Here is a 27,467-nt window from a genome sequence, read left to right as displayed (position 1 = left end):
GGCGTACGTAATATAGGTCGTCCGAAAAGTTTCTTTCGTTTTATAAGGAAACAATGGATGCACAACATTTTCCGTTTTATATTATTTTATCGAATTACGTACGATCCATTTTGTTCTATCAAAATGAAGATCACAACGTTCGACAGATTAGGTTTCGTGTTTCTATAAAGATGCATCGCTGTAAAAGACGAGTCTGTAAAAGAAAGACACTTTTCGGGCAATCTAATATTAGAAAACCTGTGATCTCGCGTCGAACTTGAAACTAGTTTACGCTAACTTACTACATAAACATAATCAAATCTAACATCATAATAACAACACGTAATATGAACAGCCACCTCGTATTTAATAATTTTATAATAAAGTTCATTAACGTAGCACAACAATACACGATATGCACTCTCGGTATCTCTTTCTCTCTCACGCAACATATCCTTACATCCAACACCGTTTCAAAGCTTCTTTCGTCTTCGCTTTCCCACGAAACACCGACAATTTCGTCCATTCTCTACCAAAAACATTTCTGCGATTCATGATCAACGGAATCTGGTCGGTGCGTTCGTTCCATTTCACACCCGAGAACACCAACAGCCATCCGTACACCTAGAAACAGACTATAAGACCTGGTGAAATAACGTCGGGAAAGGATCGAGATACTCGAGAAGAGGAGTAACGTAAGATACGTAGAGCAGGTAGCAGCACGGCGAGATCGTTGGAGCCGCAATCCGGTAGGACGTGCCTTGATGCGCCGTGCTGGCTCGAGATACGTGCGCGAAGATGCTACTTCTTCCGTGCAACTAGCCGGGGTAATGCTCGGGACCAGCCGCCGCCACCGCCGCCGCGGCAAGTGCATCGAGAGCACGCCGCCGCCGCGGCCTCCGGGATAATTTGCCCTCGAGAAAATAACAGGGTGGCGTAGGGACGCCTGGCTGTCGAACGACGTGCACCGTAGCGGGCCCTCCGCCGTTTCTGCGTACCTACTTACGTACCTATGCTCCGTGGAAACAAAGAAGGAGAGAGCGATGGTGCATCGGTTGTATTTACCGGCAGGTCGGCGATTTTTGTTTACCGCGAAAAGGCGAGGTGTGTCGAGTGCGTGGAAAGAGGATTTTGGCAGCTAAAGGCGCGAAACGGTGATGTGAAAAAGTTTGGTCCACATGGATATCGAAGCGATGGCGATGGCGATGGCGGATTTTCTTGGAAGCTTTGTGCGATAAGTGGAAACGATACTTGAAGAGTTAAGAAGCGTTCCTCGCGTTGATATTATTATAACGTAGGAGCGACCGAACATTGTCAGCGGACACGTGTGCTCGCAAGGTTTTTGGATGTTTAAACTGTAGTTTTTATTTAGATAGTTTTAAATCAATCGGATCAACATCCAAAGGGACGTCGATAAAAACGATCGATCGATCTAGAACGTAGATTCTCTGGAGGTATTTCCGCTCGTTTCAATTTCTCACTCGGTTCGAAGCTGTTCACCACGAAGAAAAAGGAACGACAAAAAGCGTAGAAAGCCCTTTTCTCCCCAATGGTGGTCGATTAAAACAGTGGCCTTGTAGTCGGTAATTTCCGGAAAATCGAGGCCAGTTTTTCGCCCATCGCGATCCTACGCTCCACCGAAGACTCGTTAATCTCTGCATCGGCGATGAATCGTCGCTGCAACCCTCCGCATCGGCAGGTGCGGCCAGCCTGTTCCGTATCGAAGTTTAATTCCAGAACGGAACGAGGGTCGGGGGTGGTCGGGTGAAGGCAACGAAACCGGAGCAACGGCGGCGCGTAGTCGCTCTAACAAGGCGAACTCATTACCATTCGTCAATTTGACCTACGTTCCGCCGGAGTGACCAATGGCTCTCTATTCCGTGTAATGGCTTGCGCTCCGACATCCGTCACTGTGGCACCCGGGGCCGTTATAACTGGAGCAGCCCGTTCTAAAGCCCCGATCGTCGGTCCTTCGTGCATTCTCCGACGACAGAGAGACTCATTTAGATTTGCGCGGAGTGTCCATGCGGAAAGATTAAGCAGTCGGCTGATGGAAGCTTAAAGAGGAAGATGCCAGTATTGGAACAGGCTCGAGGTTGAAAAGTGGCATTTAATTTCGGTTCCAAGTTCGAGAGAGCGTTCGTGAAAGGAGTACGAACCTTTGAACGAACGATCGAGCCAATCGTCGATCGACGCGAACTTCTACAAAACCGATCGATCGTTGGTTCGATCGCGACCGTTTACTTCAGATCAATTCGACTCGAAACTCGCAAAAATTTATCCATAGTCCGAATTTAATCTCCAGTGTCATTTATGATACGCATAGCATGATTCGATAAATCAAAGAAATTTTGCAAATTCGCGATATAACGCGAAACTTGACACACACGGCGATATGCGAGCTTCTATCAACGCACGAACATTCTCCTCCTCTTTAACGTCGAAGTATTCTCCCAGTTGGAACAGCAGCAGCGGATCCCCGGCTTCGTGGGAGATCTTCGACGATGGCTCGTTGCCGAACAAAGACGGCGTGCGTGCACCACTACCAACGAGAACAACGAACTTCGTTCGTCTTGCTCTCTCATCCGTCTCTCCCGTAGCTAGCCGTTCCTCCCCTTTCGCTTTCTCTCCATGTGTTCGCCTGGTGGTTCGCCGTGTCGGTTGGCATCGGGTCATTCGTTACGAGGCCGCGAACAAGAGCAATAAACGTGTCGGAGTGCAGTAACGGGTGATACGTACGACGTGAACCCCGGCCTCTCTCGACCTTCGCTTTATAGGTCTACTTCGCCACGACCCCCCCGAGACTCGATTTGTCAACTCGTTAGTGGAACTCGTTTAACCCCGGGGCCGCGTTTCGTCTCGCGCTCGCTGACCGTTCCCTCTAGTTGCTTTCTCTCTCTCTCTCTCTCTCTCTCTCACTCTCTTGCCTTCTTTCTCCTCGTACTCGATCTATACGCGGTGGAGCGCTGTCTTCGTCGCGCCTTTGGATATTAGTTTCCGGGGTCGGAGGGCGCGATCGAGAACGAACGCTGGAATTTACACCGTGTCCCGGCGCGACGGTTACCTGGGCATTTGTTAACACTTCGAGCCAGTGGCTGCCGTTGTGGCGGCAGATGCTTCGAGGAGGCTGTTGAAACAGCTGGGAACATCTACACCGCCCTTTTGACTTGAAATGTATTTCGAAAGATCCGAGAAAATCGAAGTTTCGTATTTTGGTACTGTGTTTGTAACAACTTGCATAGCGTAACTTTGAGTCAAATGACAATTTCGATGTATCTTAAGAAACGAAAGAACGCTCGATAGGGCGTTTGAGTTAAGGAAAAGCGGTATAGTGAAAGAGCTAAGAAGCATCGATAACTATTAAATTACATAGCATAAGGTTAACAGCGAATAAATTTGAAAGAGTTGAGATTAGATCGTTAAAAAAATGTTCGATGCAGCAACGAATGGACAAGCGTAGGAACGTCAACGAGCGGAAGGCGCGGCACAATGGACGTGAGAGCGCGATAAATTGGAAGAGCGGACGGAATCGTCGGATTCGCGGGGCGATCGATAGGTTTAAAAGCGGCTGGCTTTTGCGTGGATCCCCTTGCGGGCCGGTTCGGCCTGGCCCGCAATACCTAACGGAGTTTATTCGACATTGTTGAATGGCGGCAGTTGTAAAAATGATAACGGATGACCCGTGAGGCGCGTTGGCCCTCCCGGGTAATGAAGTACGGTCAGTACGGACGGCCTGCCCCTTCGCCGAATGCCAGGCCATCTCCTAGAACGCGTTCCCCTCGGACGACCGTACGCCGCTCGGATTTACACCCCGTCTCGGACACCCGTCACTTTGAGATCCTTTCAAGAGAGTCGATAATTTCGCAGCCACGCAGAAATCGCGTTTCGGGAATGTTTGTGTTTAGAGAGGATACCATGGTATTTGCTCTTTGATGGGAATTCTCCTAGGTCGTCTGGTAAATACGTTCGACATTAATAAAAGAAAATAAAGGTAGAAAGGAATACACGTTACTATTCGGATAATAAAACGCTTGGGTAATGAAACATTCGAATAGCAAAATCGTTGGAGAGTAGACGTTCGAATAATGGAGGTTCTACCGCAATTTTCGCTCGGATTGACGTAACAACGAAACCGAGATTGAATTGCCTCGTTTGAAATAAAAATATCACGAAACGGTCCATGATATTCATTTATCTCGTTCGTTGCCACGAGATCCGAAACAATACGTCGGATAGTGTATCAAACAATTTGACAGGAATATAAGAATTTTTTAGCGCGTCAAATTTGTCGAAATTGTGTACAGGCGAGAAAAAATCCTCCTTTCTCGGTCCTTTGAAGCCGCTCAAACGTCGTCCTTCCTATCCGAATTTCATTCTTCGTTCCCGGTTATGTCACTTGTTCATTCTGCCTGTTTTACGATCGGAGAAATCGAAGAGAAGCGGAAAGGGCCACAGGATCTCAATGGGGAAACGTCGAAGGGAGGACGACGGGCGATACGCGTTGTAGCCTTCATAAAATTCCTCGCCACTACCGGGAAACACAACGCAGCCTGTAATTAGCACTTGACGATGCATTAGTGCGGTGTGGTCTCCCTCGTCTCTTCGAACGAACAGAGAACGCCCTTGCAATAAAGTTGAAATGACCGCCGGTCCGTCGTTAGCCTCCGAACTACTCTCGGAAAACTGACCGGGACCCTTGTTGCGTGTTTCCTCAAGAAGCTTTCTATTCCGCGTCTGTGAACGGTGTTCCGTGTCATTGATGAAGCGCGTGGAGAAATTTGCGGTGCACAACGTAGACGATGATGGATCGGTAACGAAATGTTAATGCGACTACGTGTTTCAAAGATGAAAACTTTGTCATAATTTTCCCAACGATCGACCATTAGGCATTCGAACTTTTGAGAAATTAGAATCCTCTGTAAGACAGTCGGTTTTCTAAGCAACGAATTCCCGCGTAACCACAGACCTAAAATAAATAGCAGTTTGGTAGAGAGCATTTAAATAGGCCTTCCTATTGGCGATCGCGTATAGTCGGCTCAACTGGAAACTAGACTAGCCGCGAGACGAGGTCGTGAAACAAATCCGCCGAAGAAGCTGCTTCAAAGTGAAAGAGAAATCCCGGCAAAGGACGCCGACCGCACCGTTCGTGCCATTTTGCGCTCGCATCGCTCGCACGCTTTTCACCGGGCGTCTGCGGCAAAACCGAACTTTTCCGTCTCTTTGCTCGCGAAAAAATGCTCTATGCACCACCACTGCGCACAAATCCAGCAGAGTTTCGCCAGCTAGTGGCAGTTTGCTAATTCTATACCCCATTCACGATACTGCAAGAATTTTCTAGCCACGTCGGAATACTTTCGGCGATTTTTAAATTCCGTCTTAACGAAAACGTTCTAGTACAAAGTGGAAGACAAGTTGCTAACTTTATTAAAAATTGTGCGAGAAAACATAACATTGGAACGAGAAAAATTTATGTTCTGACGAGTTACTAAGTTTATCTATGAATACATTATCTGTGATTACCATATTATATACGATGGTTCCTTATGCAATGCGATATTAATGCCAATTGAAATTCGCTTTCACTGGAAATTACTACGAATATAAAATATAACGTTAATAATATAGGTTACGGGAACTAGCGATAAACAGACTGACAGTTATATCGACGTAATACGAACAGCCGATCTGCTATTTTATTTGTTCACGGAGAGCTGTCTTTTGACGAGTGTCAATCATATTACGAAATTCGCGTGGTAATTACGAAATCGATCCCTCGGATCGACGAGCTGCCATCGCGGAGACTATTTCTACGCAATTTACACGGAAATCGTAGCGATAGTTGCGCCACGTAGAAACGTTCGATAAAATAATAACACCTCAAAATTGCTTTATCTCTCGCGGCACTCACTTGCGTAAAGTATCGATCGGTCAAATGGTCGATGTTTCGAAATCCTGATTGAATCGGTGAATCGTGCGGAATTCTCACGACCGGAAAGACACGATTCTTACAGAGTCGGGTTTTGTTAGCCTTTCCGTTATAATATCTGTAACTCGTAGTAGTTTTTTCATGGTTGATCGCCTATTGTGACAGAAGATGTAATCGATGGGACACGTATTCGATACAATTCGTCGAAGAAGTAGAAACGAAACGAATATACGTAATAACGTTGTTGGAAACAATTTCATTTAGTACGAGTTAACGATATCGCAAAGTATTTCTCGTGTTACAGCAGAAAATCCTTCGCTTCGACGATCAACGAAATAAAGAAAGACGAACGTAGAATTCTAAAAGGATTGGCTGTACTCCACCCTCTCTTCCAATTGCCCTCGTTCCAACATTGGCGAAATCAATGATTATAATGATCAATAAGAAGAGAAAGGGTACATAAATAATTGTAAAATCGGTTTTCGTGACGGTAGTTCGCGCGGTAGGTCTTCGGTCGTTAATCCGAAAGATTCACGCGCATTTTTCCCGCGCTGAATTGCGCCAGGTAAATGGCAATTCCCCAAAGGAATATATTTTCCGATACTTAATCTCAAATTACGATCGTTAACGTGGAAAGGGAGCAAAAGAACGAGCGGCGACCGAACGTCGATAATGAATCGCGGGTATCTTGTTCGACAAGCGCACGGAGATCTTGAAAATTGCATCGCGTAGACGTGCACAATCGACCGCCGCTGCAACACTGTGCCTCGACTTGATGGGCATCGTGTTCCCTACAGGTCGATCCACGTAACGGTTTACCCTGAGATTTCGATCTCTCGCCCGAACTGCGGTTCCACGATTCGCCGAAATCCGCAATACGAAAGCTTGTTGGAATCGTTTTAAACTTTGGTCCTAATTATCTTCTCTTTCGAACGTACGTCGCATGTTTTTCGAGAAATTTTCACTTCCTCGGATGTAACATGGTTGGTTGTTAGATGGTTAGAATAATGGGTGGTTTGCAGCGAAATTTTCGCGTAAGAATCATCGACTGCGATTGGCCGATTAACAGCGAAAACGTTCTAACTTCTCCTCTGCTCCCCCAAACAGACCTCTTGAGGTTTCACTTTCGCTCTAAGAAGGAAACAAACTTGGATAAATTGGATATCCGACGAACCATGTTTTAGGTTTCAACCAGTAGATCAGATCTTATATGCGCATCTCTACTTTGCACAACCTACGTGATATAATTGTACGGAAAGAGACCTACAATTTCCGCATTACCCACCGTAAAATCGCTAAAAATGGACATTCCCTGTACTGCCCTTGCCGTTTGCGCCAAGCATCTCGTAGCCAGACTTACTTACTCTCTTATTCTGTTGCAAAGGTTGCAGGATCGCTCTCGGATCCAGTGGTCACGGGCAGGACGTTAAAGGAAGGCCGCACGGTGCGATGGTCGGTGGCGGGTCGGTCGGTGCAACGGTCGGCGCAATTGTCGGCGTGGTGGGCGCGGCCGTTCTCCAGAGGCCGAGAGGTCGTCCCGAGGGCCGCTGGGAACCGGCGATTGTCGCTTGTGGCTGACTCCTTTCGAGGAGCACGCACTCTCCGCCGCCGGTGCACGCCGCGGTGCAACCTGCGATTACCGGACGATTTTCAGATCGGTAGCGGCCGACCGTCTCGCATTTTTTCGCACGCTGCACGATCGTCCGCGCGCGACCTCTTCTCCCGGGACACGTTCCTGACCGAGCGGCGGCGGCGGCGGCGGCCGCCGCCGCTGCTGTTGTTGAATAGACGTAAACCGGGGGCCTGGTCAGCCGGTAATTGCTCAGCCGTTCCCTCTTCTACATTGTACCACGGACGTTGCCGGTTTTTTCGCGCCGTTACTAAACGCTCCAGCTGCTTTATTTTCCGCGGATTCCTCGGTAATCGCCGGAACGTGAGCTGCGGAACTCGAGACCGCGACTCTGTCGTTTTCTCCAGACTAAAGGGAGAGAGACGAAGAGAGGTAATGTATCGGGGTAAGAATTGTTCGATGCAAAACAGATCTAGGCCAGAGATAAGATAGAACGAGCAGTGTCACGATTTTCTGATTCCGAGGATTCATGCAGTTCGGTTGATAGATTGATTGGGTTAGATTACGAAACAGGTTGCTGGAACTCGGTGCAATGATAGCGACAGCGTTGAGAAATATAGCTATTTTCGAAATTCTACGTTTGTTTTAATAGACCGTCGCTATAGGCAGAATATTGAGAAATCGTGATTCGTCGTTTCTTCATCGACGTCCAATTTTTCGGCATGTTTATCGGAGAACTTAAAGGAGGGCGGATTGTGCAAAAGAAAGGAAACGTTAACGAGAGTAGATGGTGGAAGACACGACGAGGTCGCGGTGAAAGAACGAAGCATGGCGTGAAGGATTCAGGATCGGCTCGGAAATGATTCAGGGGCTGGTGGGGTTTGTATCAATCGGAGCCGGAGGTTGCGTGCTTGAGGTCACGGAGATGGATGGGAATAAGGCGATCGCCCCTCCTACAAAAAGCGAGCAAAATCGAAGCAGGTGCAATTGCTGCCGACATCTACCTCGCTCTTTCTCCCTCTCTTGCTCCGTCTCTTTTTCTCCGTTACGCGAAGGTGAACGAAGAATCGTCGAAACAATTATAGAACGAGCGATGAACGGGGTGTGCAGTATGCAATTCTGTTCGGGGCTACCGTACTTATAATTGCTTCCGAAGCAATAACGTCCCGCCGTGGAAAAATCCCGCTTCCAGACCATGGAAGAAGAAGAAAAGGATCGCGTGATACTCGAGGTCGACGCTGCGTTTCTACGTGTTCGCAACACCGACCGATTTTTACAAATTCCGTCTTTCGGGCTTGAATTACTCGCGACCGCTGGAATTTTAGAAATTTCCTTCGTCAAATGGGATGCCATCGGTGATCGATTTCCGCTCGAAAAGTTTCGTCGCCTCAGTTGCGTTCTTCGATTTTCTTTTGTTTTCGAACGAGCAATTTGCGATACAGAATACAATGTAAAAATCGTATATCCGTGTCACTGATTTCGTCGTTAGTGTGCATCGATGAAAGCTTAGAAAGCGTTACTTCCGACACACCCAAAGCATTCACGTTCCATCAATTAGTCTTAGACCAGCTTTATCTCTGACACTTACTCCAGTTGCAACTAATTTCAATTTACAATCTAATCGCACGCACTCGATTCCAACATCTGGCAGCGTTTCCATTCACACGGCATCCACTGACTTACGTGGCATCCTATTCCATTCCGTCGCCCTATCGTTATCGTTCGTAAGGGACAGAAAAAACGAAAGAAACAAACGAAACATAGGAGGAACAGCCGCTGCAGGGGACAATCGTCGGACGCGAGTTTCCCTATTCAACGGTCGATTAAACTCTTGCAAGGCCGATGCTCGTATCCACCTGCGGCCGCGGGGAACGTAGTCGCGAATTTACGCGCGGTAAGGTTAATTGAGTCGCCATAATTTCATGAGTCAGGGCAGCGGTATGCGCTTGGTGAGTTTATTCCCGGTCAGAATCGGAGTAAATCTGAATGAATAGCCTCGTAATACCGGCGATAATGAGAAAACGCGGCGGATCCCGTTATCCACCGTCTAGGATCGCCATTTTTTCCGGCGATGACCGCGCCAAGGAAGAGGAGAGCGGTCACGGAGCACGCACTTAACAGGTGCCATTTTTTTCTTCCCATTTACTAGCCTTTTTCCCCACAACCGCGGCGCAACAGGTATTTATTATTTTTAACGATGAAATTGCATTCGTGGCAACGAGCAGATAGAGATAATTAATACGGCCCGCTTAGAGAAACAGCCGATCGCCTTTTTTTTCTTATTCCGCTTCTCTCTTCCTCTACTTTCTTCTGTTACTCGTATTTTAATTTCTAATCCACGCGGTAGTTCTTTAATCGTGAAATATGGTGAAACGAAAAGAGGTTGGCTTATTTTGGAAACCTCTGTAAATGCTGAACATTTGACAAAGGCTCTGTACGTTCGTGCAGGCTCGATCGATTCTCGTAAGCCGATCTTGCGAGCGTCAGTAGGGCGAAATACTCGCAAGGACGTCAGGGATAATTCCAGGTCCGTGCGAGTAACGACTTCCGAGGATCAGTCGTAAAACAGATCCGTTTTAGCAAAAGCTAGGAACCCGCGGCGGAGTAATATAAATTTGTCGGGGTCGGTGGTGAACGCGGTGCAGCGTGGCGATATCGGGCTCGACCGTGTGGCCACGGATCGTGTGGCTGCCTCGCGAGGTACTACTTCGCTCTCTTTGGTCATTATCCTTTTATTACCGGCGCGTTATTTAGAGAACCGATCCTTGGGAGCGTTCATACTCGCGGCCGATCGCTCGACTGGAAAACGACCCATACGGCCGCGCGCTGCATCATCGCCGCTGCATCTCGTAAATAAAATACCGTTCGATCGTGCGCCTCTATCCGATCCTGTGAGCCGCTCCTCGCTCACCGTCAAGCTATTTACGATTCACGCCGCCACGAACTTCACCCTAACGACACACGTACTTTTTTTATTGCCTGATACCTCTAACCGCCGCGCCGTCCGTGTAACACCGCCCATCTGTACCGCGAAACCGATCCCTCTATGTATCAAACGATTCTACGCTCCGTTCGACGATATTTGCGTTTAGGGATGGAATCGACTTTCATACTACGTACTTATGGACGCGAGTTAATCTCAGCGTAATAGATTTACTTGGGAATTTGAAGATCACGTTTTGTCGCGAGCGAACGGGAATGCAAGAGTGGCAGTAGGAAACACCGCCGCGCGACAAAGTTGGAAAGCTTTGTGAAGAGAATAAATGAGAATACTCTGTGGCGCAGAAATTAAGTGCAACTTCCCTTCCGAAATACTTAGAATTAGAAAACATCGTCTCTGTAAAGAAAAATATTAGTGCGAAGAAACATTAGTTAAAAATATCGTAGTATCGCGAACGAGGGGCCTGGGGGGTGTCGTGCGAATTATAAACAAGCGGTTGCTGAGCATGTGCGTGGTGAGGCTAGGACAAAAGTTATGAGGCTAAGACAAAAGACAAGGGGTTGCTAAGGGACATAAACGAATTAACAGCAGTATGAGTTGAGAAGCCGGAGAGTGCGAATTGCGTTGTCGAGAGAAAGAGAAAGAGAGAGAGAGAGAGAGAGAGAGTTGAATCCGTGGTGATTAGTAGTTGCGATTAGTTTCCTGTTTAATCCATTTATTATAGATAAACTAATCATAATATTACGATACTACAATGTGTTTAATTAATTACATAAAATTTCCTGGCTTTTGTCCACGCAATCTATGTAAATGAATGGAGCATCGAGTTTTCTTTGCAACTAAGAGGTGGCGTAGACAGGCTTTTCTATCGATGCGCTTTCCTTTTTTACGAATTTCGAGTATGCTAAACGCGTAAGTTTTCTGTTCCTCCCGAGAAACTTGTTTCGTAGCAGCTGCGATGTTTTCTACGAGCGCTTTTCAATTAGGATTTGTCAAACCTATTCGGAAAGAAGATAATTTACGTCCATTATTTCGCGAATAGATTAACCCTAACAGGCGTAGTTTCGAACGAAAGAGGCAATTAATGTATTATCGCTTGGAATGTTACGACATTAACGTAATATCGAAGGCTGCGATATCGTCAGGCGCAAATATTCATACACGCGTGTCCGTAAAAAATGAGCCACTAATCGCAATTACTCGGCGCTTCTTACTTCTCATATTTGCATTTCATCGAATCATCGCCTCGTCGCAATTCTCTCTCCATATTTACGAGGTTGTCCACGCTTCGCTTCCTAGTTTCAGAGTACATTAAGAACTAGACTCTAGCAAGGATTAGTGACATTACTTCTTTGCAAGCGAGGTTATTTATAAGGACACGGTCATACAGGTTTTACAACCAGAATGCACCGCTGGAGAGCATTTATTAGCAGGAAATAGATTGTTCTCGGCTTCCCTTAGCGCCATTCCGGGTTGACTCGCAGGAAGTCATTACACATGTGTCTAGCGCTAATGCACTGAACGCTTCGTACTTTATATCCGTACGTAATACTTTATCCTACGTTTCTATATTTCCTCTTTGTTAAAATACTGAGTTACCTTGTTTTAAAAAAATGCCCCTCTTTCGGATCAAGTACCTGCCTTTTTCATTTTGTTCTTTCTTAGCCAAACGTAACCTCGAGGAAAATAAGATACGAGAGAAACTCGACCACGAACTCGACCACGAATCTCCACAAAAACGCTTACCGTGGCGATCCACGATCGCGGTTGTCACTTTAATCGTCGAACAAACGAGAATCACGCGAAATCGAACGTAACCCGCAACCATCCGCGTGCGTAAATATCCGGCAAAGGGAAAGCACGACGCCGTGTCCAGACGTTCTCTCGCTGCGTGTACGAAAAAGGCCGCGCGTCGAGCAGAGAGGCACGCGCGCGGCAGTTCCGGTTCTAACCCTCTCGAGCGCCGAAATATCCGGGCCGCTCGGTATCAATCCTCCGGAGCTCTTAAGAGGATCTCGCTGCTTCTCCTTTCTCTCGTATCTCGCGATGGCAATTAACGTGGCAGACGATGTTGCAACGCATTCTGGCAGACACAACAATATAAAATCCGTTCACGGTAGTGATTCTCGCGGCCGTTGAAATTATTCCGTTTCGTTCGACGACGTCGTTAATAATACATATAACACGCCGCGGCCATAGTAACGGCCGCTGGCCGACCAGTAATTGCCTTTTAAAAATCTGATTACCAGTCCCTGCTTACTGTAAATCGTTCAGACCTGTTGACTTTACGCAAAAATGACTACCGACGCGGCTTCGCCGCCGTCTGGCTGCGAATCAGAAGGCTGATAAACCTCGGCCGCTGGATTAATTGGTTCGTTACGAGGCCACAGCGTTCGTAAAAGTCGCCCGTGTATCGGGCAATGGCTGCACCGAGCGCATTCTGACTGTTCAGTGGTTCAAAACGAAGTGCTTCCGTCGTTGGAAACCTTCTACTTTCTTCTTTAAGCGGAGCGTCGTTTTAGCAAACTCGTTGCAGATCGTTTGGTCCGCTTCAGAAGTGTTCACGTCCCAGTAACACTTGTTCGTCGCTCGAGTGTTCCGCGAATTGTAATGGCACGTGGTGCTCGAGATTTTCTAAGAGAAATTTTACGACCGAGTCGCGATCGCCTGTTGCCTGGTCGCTACGATTCGTGGCCCCAACGTTATTTAAGTTTACCGCTGAAGTTAAGCCCTGTGCACGATTTGGTGGAAAAATCGCGCTTTATCGGTCACCGATAAAAGTTTCCAGAAAATTAGAAAGAGGAAACACAGCGTGATCGTAAGAGAAACGCGATTAAACATTCGCGTCGCGTATTTCATTCGAAATATTTCGAAAAATATTGTCCGTGTATCTGTCATACTCGGCGCGATCTTCACAGGTTTATAATAGCTTCTATCGCGTGTTCACACTTTCGTATCTAAATCAGCCGAGTATCTAAATGGTATCAGATCGACCAAGTTGCCACCTTACCGGAAGTGACCAGAAGGTTCGGCTGACAGTAATCACAGACGAGAGGTATCAGGCTCGGTTGCCGGTGGTTCGCGTGTGTTTATAAAGCGATACATTGTCGAGGAACGATCAGAGAACGGTCGCTGGTGTTCACACGAGCGTGCCGAGCGGCTTGGGGCAATTAAAAAATTAGCCACGCTCGGGAACGAATAGGAAGAGCGGTTGCCGCGATTTGTCGGGGTGCGCGCGCGCGAACGCGTGCGTGTGCACTCGTTCGCTCGCTGAGTGCCGGTAATTATTTCGACGGAATCGGCTCTGACGGGCTTAATGGCAGCTAGTCGGTCTCAGAGCACCGGCAATTAATCACTATTCATTAAGAGGCCGAGCCGGAAGCCCGAGACGAGGAAAACGAAATTACAAGCCGACCGTCTTCCTTCGCGATCCTTTCCGTTTTCATCGGGAACGGTAACGCGCGTGCGTCTAAGCTCGCCTGCGATTCCACGCGATTATTCCGACATTTTTCTCCTTGGACGTTTCTCGAAGACTCGCCGTTTTTACGACCAGTAATACCGTTGGTTTGCCAATACCGAACTATACTTGTACATCATAGTGATTTGTTAATCTATATTTTTTATCGCTAAATTCATGTAAGAATAAAACATAGGTATAGGTGTGTAGTAGCGACCCATGGAAAATGCCGTAGGAAAAGTTTCGAGTTGAAACGGAAAATCAAAACTGGGAGAAACTCATATTACTGTGTCTTTGAATACTATCGTTGTTTCGGGTTACGAGGTCTAGATTGTTATTATAATGCTGTTAATATAAATGTACGAACGTGCTCCTCCCCATGATATTCTTTTGGTATTGTAGCATCGAGTGAGCGACGATCAAACTCGGCATACATTATCTCTGTACATATATTTGTTTCAATATACCTTGTTATTACAAATTCATCCACTCGTTTCTTTATCAAACAAGCTTCCGCGTTGACCACCTCAAGTGTAGCCGATATTTGGATAGGTGAAACAGTGTCCTACCGTGTGCGACATTTCGCGATATCGTCAGTTGGATCGAAGCTCCGTGTCGTCCATGGATGTGGCAAACGAAACATCGATAACCGGTAGAATTTAAAAAAATTCACGAACGATAGCCGATTATTTCCGCGCGATCTACATATACGACGAAATTAATGCTTTTATCTTATGCTGACGGATATCGATTTCCGCCTAAACTCGTATGTTAAGTCGATGTTAATCCTCTGTCTTGTGACATCGAATCACGTTCGTGACAGACGTTCTATCTTATTTATGACAAAGTTTGGGTTAAATTCTGATTACAATTTCAAACACCGTAAAACGCTTAAATAATTAATAATTACTAAAGGAATTAATTAAGTCAAACACCTGTTAACACCTGTAACTTGTATAATCTGTAGGAGGAAAATCAGATAGAGAAATTCCAACGTTTCGTCTCTCTAACCTAATCGTCGAGGTTACACGATCGGAATTCGTCGCAGAACGTGGATCAATCGACGCGATCGTGCGGAGATGTTGGTCGAGTCGGAGAGATTCGCGTGGCGGCAAGTGTCGAGGTTTCTTCGAGGCTTCGGTCTACACACCGCCAAGGGGATTCAGGACCCTTCTTCCGACCGCTTTAAACAATTTTAAGGCTCATTTCCCCCCTTAAAGCGAATATCCTGTGCGAGGAGACTACGATAGGACGAGGACCACCCCATGACCGGAGTCAACGAGCTAGAAAAGGAGGGACGATCGGAAGAGAGGAAAGAGAGGCCGCGAGGCATCTTACTTGGGGCTCCGTAGCCATCCGGCAACCCCTTGGTGAAAACTGGAAGGTAACCCTCGTATTTACCAATTACCTAAGTAATCTGCAGCGGCTGAGCTCCGTCTCTGTCCTCGCGACTTGCCACGGTTCTCCTTCTGCGGTATACGTCCTCCCTTGCCAGCCTTCGACTAGCCCACGGCGAACGGTGCTTGGTATTTTCAGGCTCACCGCTGACAAACGCGGGACATTTACCTCGCCGCCGCTTTAAACGACGAACGACCGTCTTACGCCGCCGGTCATGTGCAACGTAAGGACCTGGATCCCTTTGGTCTTTGGTCTTTCTCGGTTTTATAGGAGTTTGTGCGATGGACATCGAGTGCAAACGTCGATGAAGCGAGGGACATCTTCCCTTTCGTTCTAGATGAAGCGATATAAAAATTAGGTGAAGGATATTTGTGTATAATTTACTTTATACTTTATGACCACTGAGAAATCGCATTCGAACAATTTTAATTACCTTTCGATTGCCTAGCTGTTCCCGCCAGAAGAAGCTCGAAACGAATTCGCCGGCTAAAAGAAGAATTCACAGCGTCGCGTCTCGCAAGCTCAGTCCAAATGCCACCGTTTCCGTACAAATCTCTTCGACTCGGATCTTCGTAAGAGTCTCACCTTCAGCCAAAGATACGATCAACGATTATTCCGTAATCAAGACTAATTATCGCGGGATCGTAATACGCTTTCCTCGGCAGCAGATCGCGTCACGTATGAACCGTACGTTCTTCGAGAAAACCACGTGAGCGCAACGGAAAGGAGCGAAAAAGGCGGAAGAACGACGTCTACCGCGAAGGAGAAGAGAATCGACCGACGTAGTCGTGGGTACACGCGCGAAAGAGACATATAATAGCAACGGTGCAATCTGCATATATTACACGAACGTACGTGAAACACGTCCTCGGTTGTTGGAGCGAGTAGCGAGTCGATTCAACCTGTCTCTCTCTTTCTTTCTCTCTCGCTCGCTCGCTCTGTTGATCGCGGCAGAGGCGCTCTGTCCTCGGTGTTTCTCACGGAAGCTGACTCGAGACGCATGACGGTCCCAAGGTCTCATTGAATAAGCCGGTTGGTTGGAGGAATCGGCTCCTTGGTTAAACCTATCGTACGTATCGTCTGCGCGCGCGCGCACGATCGCGAGCACCCTAGGAATTGCACCGGAGCCATCCGGTTTCCGGTGCCGTTTACCCTCGCACCGCCGACAGCTAATGGCGGAAGAATTTCTGATTAGATGCGATCTAGCCGGCTACGCGAGTCGAAAGCGTAATTGAAATCGCGAGCGGCGTTTTGTTCACCGTCCCCGACATTTCTCTGTCGCTCCCCTTCCGAGCGCCGATGTTTACGGTATTTTTCCTTTCGTAGATGTGAAGTGGAGCTGCGAATCGAGGGGACTGGAGGACAGAGATCGATTCCTTCCTTTCTTCTTTCCTTTGTCTTCTTTCTCTCGAAACCATTAAGCACTCGGATCGTGAAAGGAAAGCTTCTGTTTCGCCGAGCTACGGTTTACATCGAGGATCGTTCCCAGTGGTCTACGCGACAACCCTATTGTGCTTTCAAACGTGGAAACGAAAGACGAGAGTTTCTATAGTCTGTTTCAACAACTTACTATAAAAATATCTGACAAATATTCAGCCGACGTCTTCGATTCTATAGCCATTACCTTAAGGAACTCAGCGACAAACCTAAAGACCATAGTATTAGGTCGTCGGAAAAGTTTCTTTCGTTTCACAAGGAAATAATGGACGCACAACATTTTTCGTTTTATATTATTTTATCGAATTACGTATGATCCATTTTGTTCTATCAAGATAAAGATCACAACGTTCGACAGATTTGGATTTCATGTTTGTATAAAGATGCATCGTTGTAAAACACGTGTCTGTAAAAGAAAGACACTTTCCGGATACACAAACTAATACAAATCCACAAAATTTCATCGAGATGCTGGAGCATTATCGTTGCTTTACTCTTTACACGGCAGAGAGCTCGCTGGCGAATTACAAGCGAATTACGTGGAGCAACGAATCCAGCTTCCTGGTCGAATCGAGTCTGTAATTGAAATCCCAAGATGATTTTCCCGACGCGGTGGTCCGCCAGCTTCGGTTCCCAGGTGCAAAGGGTAATCCATGTGTAATTAGCGACCGATGGCACTGGTGCGGCAGCACGAAACGTCTTCGCGGAAACCGTCGGGTCAGATATTTGCTATCCGGTAACAACGGCGGATGGGTTCATTAATTAATAGGCTGGCAGCAGTCCACAAGCCCACGGACGTCTCTCGTCTGACATTTCGAGTGACAAGCCAGTGTTCCTTGGTAGCGTGACCGACCGTGTCCCGCGTATTTATTATTCACCGCTCCGATAGGTTAACCGTCATGGCGGTTGCTACTTACTTGGAACTCGGCCTCTCGCTCTCTCTACCTTCCTGTCTCGATCCTCTCCGACCGTCACGCGTTCCATTAAACGTCGTGGAGAATTGACGCGTTACCTCGCGGAAAAGCGCGCAATTTTATCCCCGTGGGAGTCGCAATTAACCCGAGAAGGCGTCGGAATCAACGGAAAAGAAGGGTGAGCGCGAGTCGACCGATGGGCCAACGCGATTACGTGAGACGCGATCGACACCTGGATGATAACTTCTCTCGATAACATTTCACGAATGCAGGTAGCGTCGTAATCGGCTTTATAATCGTGCGAGAATGTGAAAAAACAACGGAAGGAGGTGGATGGCCATAACGGTGGCTTAGTAGCTTTACCTACGTTGCTTCTGCTGAACTTTTCAAATTAATACATCTCTATATCCCGTAATCGTTTTCGGGGTTAGTGTTCGGCATTTTGAGTGGCCGTCCGTTTATGGCACCATTTCCTTCTTCAGGAAATTCCGAATTACATGTCCTCCCCGAGCTGTAAACCTAATGACTCCGAGGTCAGGTAAAAAACCCCGGGAATGGACCAGCCGAAAGGGCACGATGGACAGACGAAACCCAACGGTTGGCAGGGAGAATCAGCAACGTAGGACAGTTCATCATCGGACATCGTACCGTGCGGATGAAATACTTCGCTCTCAACAAGATCCTACCACCGTCGTGTTCGTAACATCAAACTTTTATACAACAAGTGCAAATACAGTGCTAGATTACTCTAACACTCGATCTATTAAACCTCCTCCACGTTGAGCGTTAATTCGTTCGAGGTACGCGATATCGATCGATCGGTTTGACCTGACCGGTTGCTCTTCAGTCGAGAATTCGCAATAAGTAAGAAAATGGGGAAAACAGAACGATACGCTGTATCTGCATTTTTAGATCACCGTCGACGGAGCAAACTAATTATCCGGCTCTGATCGTTCTTCATCCTTGTTGCTATCTATCGTTGTCTATTTAACCTTCTTACTAATTTATTTAACTAATCATTTTTATACTCGAGTTACATTATCGTTTCCCAAACACAGTACAGAACACGCGCGAAAGAGTCAGCCATAACGAAAACCCATTACAGCGTCTGGATACATATTCCATTCGCCACTCGACATTCTCATAAAAATATAACCTGCCTCCCGTGCCGCGAAAAAACGGAAAAAGGCAACCCCACGTATGAACACGGTACCAGCCATACGACGCGTCGTGACGCGTTGCATCTCGCAACTTTTCACTGTATAGGTATCCCCCAAACGACCGAGAAGACGAGCTCCGCGCCACTTGACAAACCGCGTCCCATAAGCAGCCATCGTTTTCCAGGCCTCCGGCCGTAGAGTCATAATCGTAGATTCGGAGTTGCTGCATATTTGATGTCGCGTGGCCCGCGATCGGCCGAATTTTTCCCGGCGGATGGCGGCGTTGCTGGCCATAAGAGGCTTCTGTGATTGAAGGTTAGGGCGGGACACGCCGATACCGCGCGCCGTCCCCCGGCGTCCATTAACTTTTCATCTTTATATAATTCTAGACTCGTACCGGCGCGTTGCAGCTCGTGCTCCTCCTTGCCTGCTTTTTCCGGGCCGCGCGCGCCCGGAACCGGCCGTAATTGCCGGCTATAAAGATCCGGCCGAGATATGGCCTCTCGTTACGAGATTTGCCACCGGTGGGACCGTTCCGCCGTCCATGCCGCCGTACCGTCCTCTTTGTCCCTTCCTCTTTCCTCGTTCCATGTACGCCATCCGTATTTGCCTACCGCGGCCAGGCCGACTTTTACGAGCGACGTCCGCGGTCCCGCTAAATCACTCGCGAAGCCACCGATTACCCTACCGATTGGACTATGTTCGCGTGCACGTGTCCGGAGAAACGTCGCAGGTGACCCGCGTAAGGGTTGCGGTCGCGCGAGTGGAAGAAATATAGCAAAGTCGTAAGTCGTCGGTGGTGAAAGATGGCGAAGACGTGCATCGTTGCGTCTAGTATTTTTTTTTTTTTTTTTCGTATCTATTTGTAGCTACTGCGCGATATTGTACGTGGAACAAAGTTTGGAGAAAAATAATAATGACTCGGTGTTTTACTTTGGATCCGTTAAGACGATTTGAAAAATTAACGAACGTCTAACCCTTGATAAGTTGAGCTGGCTGAAGCCTCCAGAACGCTTTTTTTTATTATGCACAAGGGTACCTTCGCATCTTTAAACGGAGCCATATCGTTCCTTTTCTCTGTCGTGTACCGAGGGGGAGAGAAAGCTACGTTGAACGTGTAATGTTACAACTTTTCTCGATAATGGTACGCTAAAGAAGCTAAACGTATGAAAAGTTCAAGAGACGACAGAAAACGATAAATCGACGTACAGAATAAAACAGTAGAATTCACCGTGCTATCAAAATTACGCGTTTGAGAAACTTTGAGTGCTGTGTTATTTCGTGCACGAGTCACAGCGTCGATTATCAGAACAAAGCTGGAACAACTTGGTTGCTTGGTCCACATTCGAATTTACGTCGACAAGAGGAAATCGACGAGGTGGATCGTGGCGTATCGACGAGGTAAAAGATACGAGGACTGCCGTGGCTGAGAAGCTCGAGGGCTGCGAACCACTTGGAAAGAAATCTATTGCATCCGTGGGTCGTGTTGAACGCGAGGGCGAGTGTGGGCTCAAATGACACGGAATAAAAGTAATGCCCCGCGATACACACCGCCCTTGCTCTAAGAACACCCTTCTTCTCGCCCCTGACCACCCCCTCGACTTGGTCGACGCTCGAGGGTTCCCGCTGGGAAGCGAGCAATCGATATCCGGGATAAGAAATGTCTGCTCGCGGGCCCTGCCTTTTCTTCCTATCGGTCGACGATTATTTCACGATACAATGCCGACTGTTTCGCGATCCTAACGCTGGTTTCTGATCGTGCGAGGGTCGTGGATGGGGAGGTAAGGGATTGTAAGGGGTTCGAGGACACGTGGAGTTTGTTTAGATGGTAATTTCGTGCGGGGGTTCGGATTCAAGGAGAAGTACCGTTTGAAAAATTGAAGAGAAAAGGGTGAACAATAGTAAACGCGAGTAAATGTCTACTGGTTGTTCAGCTTGTAACAGTGGGGCAATTTTTTATGTTTCTTCCTATGCAATTCATTTTCTGTGTTTGACTTTGTATCTCTTTCTAACGTCTTACGCTGTTAAAAGAACTTGTCGCTGTATAATCTTGATACACGGCCGTAGATTACGCTTCAATTTGCAAGGAACAGGAGCGCACATACGATATGTAAATGTAGAACAGATTACCCGTTCTATATATTCATGGCGACGATAAGAGGCCGAAGAAAATGAAGAAAGAGGTAAAGAAGGCTTGAAAATGGTAGAATGAAGCAATTTCAACAATTATCGTCTCGCTGCTATTTACATCGTCCTTAAAATAATGTACTTTGTCTGGAATTGTCTCGGGGATAAACTTGCATACTATATTTCTCAAAAAGATCTCGTCCGATCCGCCGTGTATATCTGCTTGAAACCGGTTATCGCGGTTTCTACCGTCTTACACGGCCACCAAAATAAGCGAAACGAGCATTCGTATCAACGACTCCGCTTCGATACTTTGTTCTCGAACTCACGCTATAAAGGTTCGCCGATAATTCTGCCTCGGAGCGGAATTAAGTACAAATTGGCCACGTTCCATCGCCGTGTACGTACGATCCTCACGGTCATGAAGATCGATCTCTAAGTCGATTCTCGCAAACCCTCCGAGTGGAAATCGACCGTTTCGTTTTCATAATACGATCCACGAAAAGCTGGAGTAGTATCGCGCCGATCTTCGCGTTCCATGAACAACCGAAACAGGAACGCCAAGAACTCGTGAACGCCGCGGGACACTCGACCGTGTGATTGCGCCGAGTCGATTCCTCGAAATCGACCAGAACTCCATGAACCTTGGCGTGTTTTTCTCTTTTCGGTAGCCGAAGATTATGTATTTGCTTACGACGATGTGTCGTAAGACGATGAAGATGGTGTGCTACACGATCGATGGCTGCTTCATTGACAGCCTCTAGGTATCTCCTCTCTATTTCGTTTTTTGATAGGGGGCTGGCCGATTCGATCGTGGCTCGATAATACCGCGAATGAGCGGATAGAAGCGATAGAATTGACAGTCGTATTCTTCGCTGGATCTTCCATTTGCCGATGATTCGTAATTTTGATATTTGATGCATTAACAGTAGAAACGAAAATATTAAACGTTGGCTTTTAGTTAAGATAGTTAAGGAATAGATATAGAGATTTTGTAAATCACTAAAAATAGTGAAAATTTTGTTGAGAATTGTGGATCTTAATCGCCGAAATAAAAACAAAGGAACACTAAGGTTACACTTAGAATTCATATTAAAATAGTTTTAGATTTATTTAATAAACGATCCTCAGGATCTTCGTCGATATACATTTGCACGCGTCTCACCACTCTCTTTGTCTCACCATCTTCCTTGCCACACTGCCAACGGAACAGTTACATTCATCTGTTTTTCGGGACGCCGTGCACACACATACTTCCATACGCCCATATTCACATACGTGTGTCACCACTACGCGGCTAATGTAGTCCAGCACACAAAATTATACATATGTCGATAAAATTTCTTTCAGAGCGAAGTCCTATACGTTTCAAGGAAGCAAAAATTAGTGCGAACAAAATGTGAAAAATACGGTTCGATGAAGACTTTTGCAGGGTATTTTAAATATTTTGCCGGCGATCGAAAAATTAATGCAAACCGCGATTCAAAAACTGGCATACTGACCTAGAAAAGGGATATGTGGCGTGACGTCATGCTGCTTTCCTACGTAGGGGTAATTCAGAATTGTGGGGTATACTGGGCAGTGGGATCGATATTTCGGTCCATGGGGTCCGTCGACATTAAAGAGGAAAAGACGTCTATCAACCGAAACTTACTCATATTGTAAAGGGGATATCAGTCGTCCCATAAAATTATTTCGGAAGGAAGCTTTGTCATTCAACAACGAAGAGTGGACTTTCGGGTATTTAAATGGAGAAATTGCATTAGAACGTTATCAACTGGAAAAATTATTTCTTAACGTGCAACATCGACGATGAAAGTTTACTCAACCGTGAACATATTAAGGGGGTGTTCTGAATTAGAATGTTCTAAAAAGGCGCTTTTTGTGATTTTTTTTTTTTTTTGAAGGGAAAGAAAGAAATGAAGTTATTGAATTTTGATGTATGTTTTTATATATATCTGACGAGTACAAAAAAATTTTGTTTAAAGTAAACAAAAGAATTATAACGAATTATATCTAATCCTTTTTTGGATTTTTGTTTCAGTCAAGAATTACGAGATAGATCTTTCCCGCCGATTGAAAACTGCAGCCCATGAAATAGGTTTAGAAATCTGTTACAATTTTTGTTTTACTTTAACAAAAATTTATTTGTATTCGTTAAATATATATAACCATACCTCAAAATTCAGGACACCCCCTTAAACAAATGTAGTGGATCGCGACCTAATTAATCTCAACGAAAGAGAAATACGTTCTATCCGAATAAATAAATGTTTCTTCTATTAGGTTGTCCGTAAAATTTCTTTCGTTTCATTATTTCACAAGGAAATAATGAATGCACAATATTTTCCGTTTTACATTATTTTATCGAATTACGTATGATCCATTTCCTTTTATCAAGATAAAGATCACAACGTTCGACAGACTAGGATTCGTGTTTGTATAAAAATGCGTCGTTGTAAAAGACGTGTCTGTAAAAGAAAGACACTTTCCGGACAACCCAATATATTTAATCGAAACATCCCCCAACGCGATCTCCAATAAATAGCCTGCCAATAATCGAGCTTACATTACTTCTGCAACCCCTGATCGAAGCGACTGACCGAACAGGAAGATCAAAAAGGTCTCGCATCTTTTCAATTTCGCGAAAGGACGCGGTGTTTTTGTGAAATTAGTCGCGATTCGAGGGATCAAAGTTGCTGATCCGTGGAGAGAGGCAGTCACTTCGTCATCGTACGGCGCAGAGACGCCGAGACGGCGGAGCCATCGATTAAAAGTTTCGACGCTCCGGCTCATTGGCCAACTCGATGGCAGACAACAGTGACAGAGTTCCGTCCGTTCGCGGCTTTTTGCCTTCTTACTTTTTTTATCGGCGACTAAGCCGATAGTGGAATTGCTCAGCGAAGTTGGAAGCTTCCTTTCGTTCACGTTTTCCTCTTTTCTTCAATCCCGAGCAAATATTTCTACGATCGATCGCGACGCACTTTCTTTGATTGGATGACTCGTTGGAAAGTTGATCGCGTCACCGTATCGCTGTTTGCCATTGACAGTGGTGGCGCGACTCAAAAGATGTTAATTTTAGAGGTTTTTTAAAACTTAGGAAGAAATCTTCGCGAGTCATTTCAACGACGTTGCAAAGCTGACTTAACACAAGATATGTCACTATATGGCATTATACGCCAACCTTCCACCTGTAGCGTCAGAAAACAACCGAAGATGAGTCGGTGTTGTTGTAACACTAAAATCAAGTTGATAGCGGCATAAGTTGTAATTTTGCCCTCTGACACAGAACTGATAGAATTATAGATACCGCATTTTGCACGATAAACATAGAAACGTGATGTATACCTTCTGTTCGGTAGAAGCGCGTTTGAAATTTGTTCAGTTGTGCCGAGTTCTGCGTAAAATAATTATTAAAGTTTGTTCTTTATAGAGAGATTATCGTATCGAGATTAATTACATAATCCACATAAGTAGGAATTCGTGAATCGAGACCACTTGAAGCTACTTCAGCTTCTTTACGTATAATCTTCGATATCTGTTCGCCAGAACGAAGAAGAGCAGCATTATGATACAAGACAGAAAGTAAACTCTATCTACGTCGAGAATCATCCATGGTTACCATCGTTTATCGTTTGCGTAGGATATTAGACGTATGAGCGTGCTTCTATTTGTCATAAAATCGACTGTGCGAGTATAGTGAGAGCGAACAATAGTACTTGATAGCTGATTGCCAAGACCAAGTCGTGTTTCACCGGCTGCAGTCGGTGCGCTTATCATCGTAGTGGAAAGAAAGAAGCGATGTGGCACGGCCGGACACCCTGCGCGAGGTTCTTCGATTAAAATATTCCAACGTAATTCATTAGCATGGTGTAGTCGTGCAGCGTATCGAGCGTGGTATAGCCCTGAAGGGCTCACCTCGAGCTAATATATCCACACACTTACATACCGGCCACGCGACAAAACGACTGGCAAAACCGGGCGTAATGGAACGATCAAAAATCATTAGAAGCTGCTGTCCGCAAATGAATGGAAATTAACGCCGTGGTTTGGCGGGTTCGGGCCCATAAAAATCCAGCGGCCCGTCGCATAGGCGGATAATTTGAGTAGCGGATCGATGCCGGCCCACGGACGGTGTATTACATTGTAATTATCATCAATATTCGTGGACGAATTGCGTTGAAGCGGCGCGAAGAGGCCGCCGGTAGGATGCAATTACTTGCCACTTTCTTAGCGGCGGATCCATGAATTATTCGGTGAGCGGCGCTCGTTAACGAGTGCGAAACGGAACGGGACGAAGAGAACGCATCGGAGAGGATGATCGCGCCGCGCTGCGATGTCAAAGCGGGGACGACGCAGGTGCGCGCGGGCGAGCCAAGGCGACGAGCCAAGCGAAGTAAGGCTATGTGGCGTGGCAGCGAGGAGGCGAAGAAACGACGGCGGCGTCGACTCGAGGAGGCGACGAGCCGCGCGCAACCGCGTCCGGTGTGTAATCTACCTAACGATCTGCAGCACTCCGGGATTAATAATCACGGTCGTTCCGAGTCCTACGAAACAGTCCGGTGCGGCGGAATCTTATTTAAAAATAATTGCGTACCCAGTTGCGATGGTTTCCTGTGCTTGATTACGGCTAATTGTTCGGAATTTACAAGTATAATGGCGCGTTTAACGCGTCGACTATGTAACGGCCGTGAGTGTATCAGAAAAAGAGAGAGAGAAAGAGAGAGAAAGAGAGAGAGAGAGAGAGAGAGAGAGAGTGGAATCGTCCTGTCGTCCCGCAGGCAACTGCAATTCCTGTGTGTGCTCGCTCGCCAAGTGAAGAACCCGCAGCTCGTGACGCGAATCGACCTCCTTCCGCGTTTCCACGGGGACCCCGTACCGGATCTCCGACCAACCTCTCTTCCTCTTTTCCTCACTGCTACTGAACAAACCGCGGTGTCGTCGTTAAGCTACCTTGTTATCGGGCCTGGCTGGTACGCAACGTTGGTATCAATCGTGATTGTCGATGTCTTAGAGATTTGCAAAATTACGTAAGGGAGCCTGCCAGCGCAGCCTTCGTGCGAAATCGTCATTGACAAGCTTCACGTGGTCGCTGCTAATTGCTTTTGACGTATCCGGGAGATCAGAATGTAGTGGAGTGAGTTATATGAAATATCAAGGACGAGAAACAGTCAAGGTGAGATTGTTTCGAAGAAGTTAATAAAACGAAGTTAATCGTAACAAATCGTAATAAATCGTTGCGTTATTAATTCAGATTGACTAGTTAGTTGCTATACGTATAGATGCGTCAGTTCGGATGACCGAGGCTTTCGTTAAACCACGTTACTCCGCCTGCCGCGACAGCAACTTCAGCAACCCCATTTGATAACCACCCGGTCCATTAATTAGCGGATAGTCCAAAGTCACTCGGAAGCATTGATGCAGGGTCCGGCTTTTGGTTTAAAATCCAGCAGAGGGGTGGTGGACGCTGCGTCGATCCGCTCATGTGGCTCGGGTCACAACGTTCGCCAGATACTATACGCGGAACGTCTTTATACGCGGACGGGGCCACGCGATACATTTGGACATTTTCGCTATCGGTTTGAGCTATCAGCGAAATGACCATTCGCCACGGCTGTACACGAACGCAACGGGTCGGCGAAGCGGATGAGAAAGAGAGAGAGCGAGAGGGAAACAGAGGAACGGCCACCGCCAATCTGTCGCTGGCTGCATTAGCCCGGGGGGTTGCCTTTTCAAAAGGCCACGTTTGATGAGGCGCCCTCTCACCGGGGCGGCGCTGGTTCGCGAGCGCGCGCGCGCCCGCTCGGATACTTTTAAAGTAAATTAGCTTTTTAGTTTTCTGCGCCTAAAACCCGGCGAATATAACATGTATAAAAGGAAGGGCTGCTCGAGCGCTGGCCGAGGGTCCAACCGCCTCAATAGCTGAATAGAGTTCTCCCCCTCCGTCCGCTCCGGTCCTCGCGATATCCTCGTGTGTGCGCTGCGCCGACCGCCTAAGTCGACCGCGGTCTACGCGCGTCTGAATGCTTAAAAACAAAATGCGTTGCATCCGCCGAGCTCTTTCCCTCCTTTCACCTCCCAGAGTCTAGTCTGTGAAAGAGAGGTAACCCCCTTTTGGGGGCTGGAAAGATCGAACCGCTCTTTCTCCGCCGATCTACCGCCTCTGTTGACTGTTCGCGAAGTCGCAAAAAGTCCGACCTTCTTCGTTTGCAATCCGACTCTATGAGTAGACGTTAGCTTATACGGACGATACGGCAGTGGTTGGGGTTTTCGTAGACCGCCGTCGAAAAAAGTCGACGTTGCGAGAAAAACACGCGGCCGACTTCTTTTTCCCGGCCGAACCTGCGAGCAAGTGGAATGGACTGTGGAAAACGCGCTTTTGTGAGGTTCGAGGATGAGCTGTCTGCTGGTTTTCCAGCGATGGTGAACGACCCTTTTCCGGATTAGAATCAATTTTTCGAAATGCCCAGAAATATTTCTGGTGTGAACAGAGCACGTTCCACTTACATCGAAGATGGAGAAGAAACGGGTCTTTGAAAAGAATCTCGCCAGGATCGA

The 27,467-nt window shown here is 46.8% G+C and overlaps 1 long non-coding RNA gene across 1 annotated transcript; it reads right to left on the bottom strand.

Annotated features, from left to right (window-relative positions):
- Positions 1-344: 344 nt before the first annotated feature.
- Positions 345-15,849, bottom strand: LOC122568209. The gene is made up of 3 exons (XR_006317012.1): positions 15,705-15,849; positions 15,282-15,604; positions 345-614 (listed from the first exon to the last, which is right to left on the bottom strand). It is a non-coding gene; the product is annotated as an uncharacterized LOC122568209 (long non-coding RNA).
- Positions 15,850-27,467: the final 11,618 nt, after the last annotated feature.

Source organism: Bombus pyrosoma, linkage group LG6 (assembly GCF_014825855.1).
Source record: "Bombus pyrosoma isolate SC7728 linkage group LG6, ASM1482585v1, whole genome shotgun sequence".
In the NCBI taxonomy this organism is placed as follows: domain Eukaryota; kingdom Metazoa; phylum Arthropoda; class Insecta; order Hymenoptera; family Apidae; genus Bombus; species Bombus pyrosoma.
This window is presented reverse-complemented; position numbering and strand designations above follow the sequence as displayed.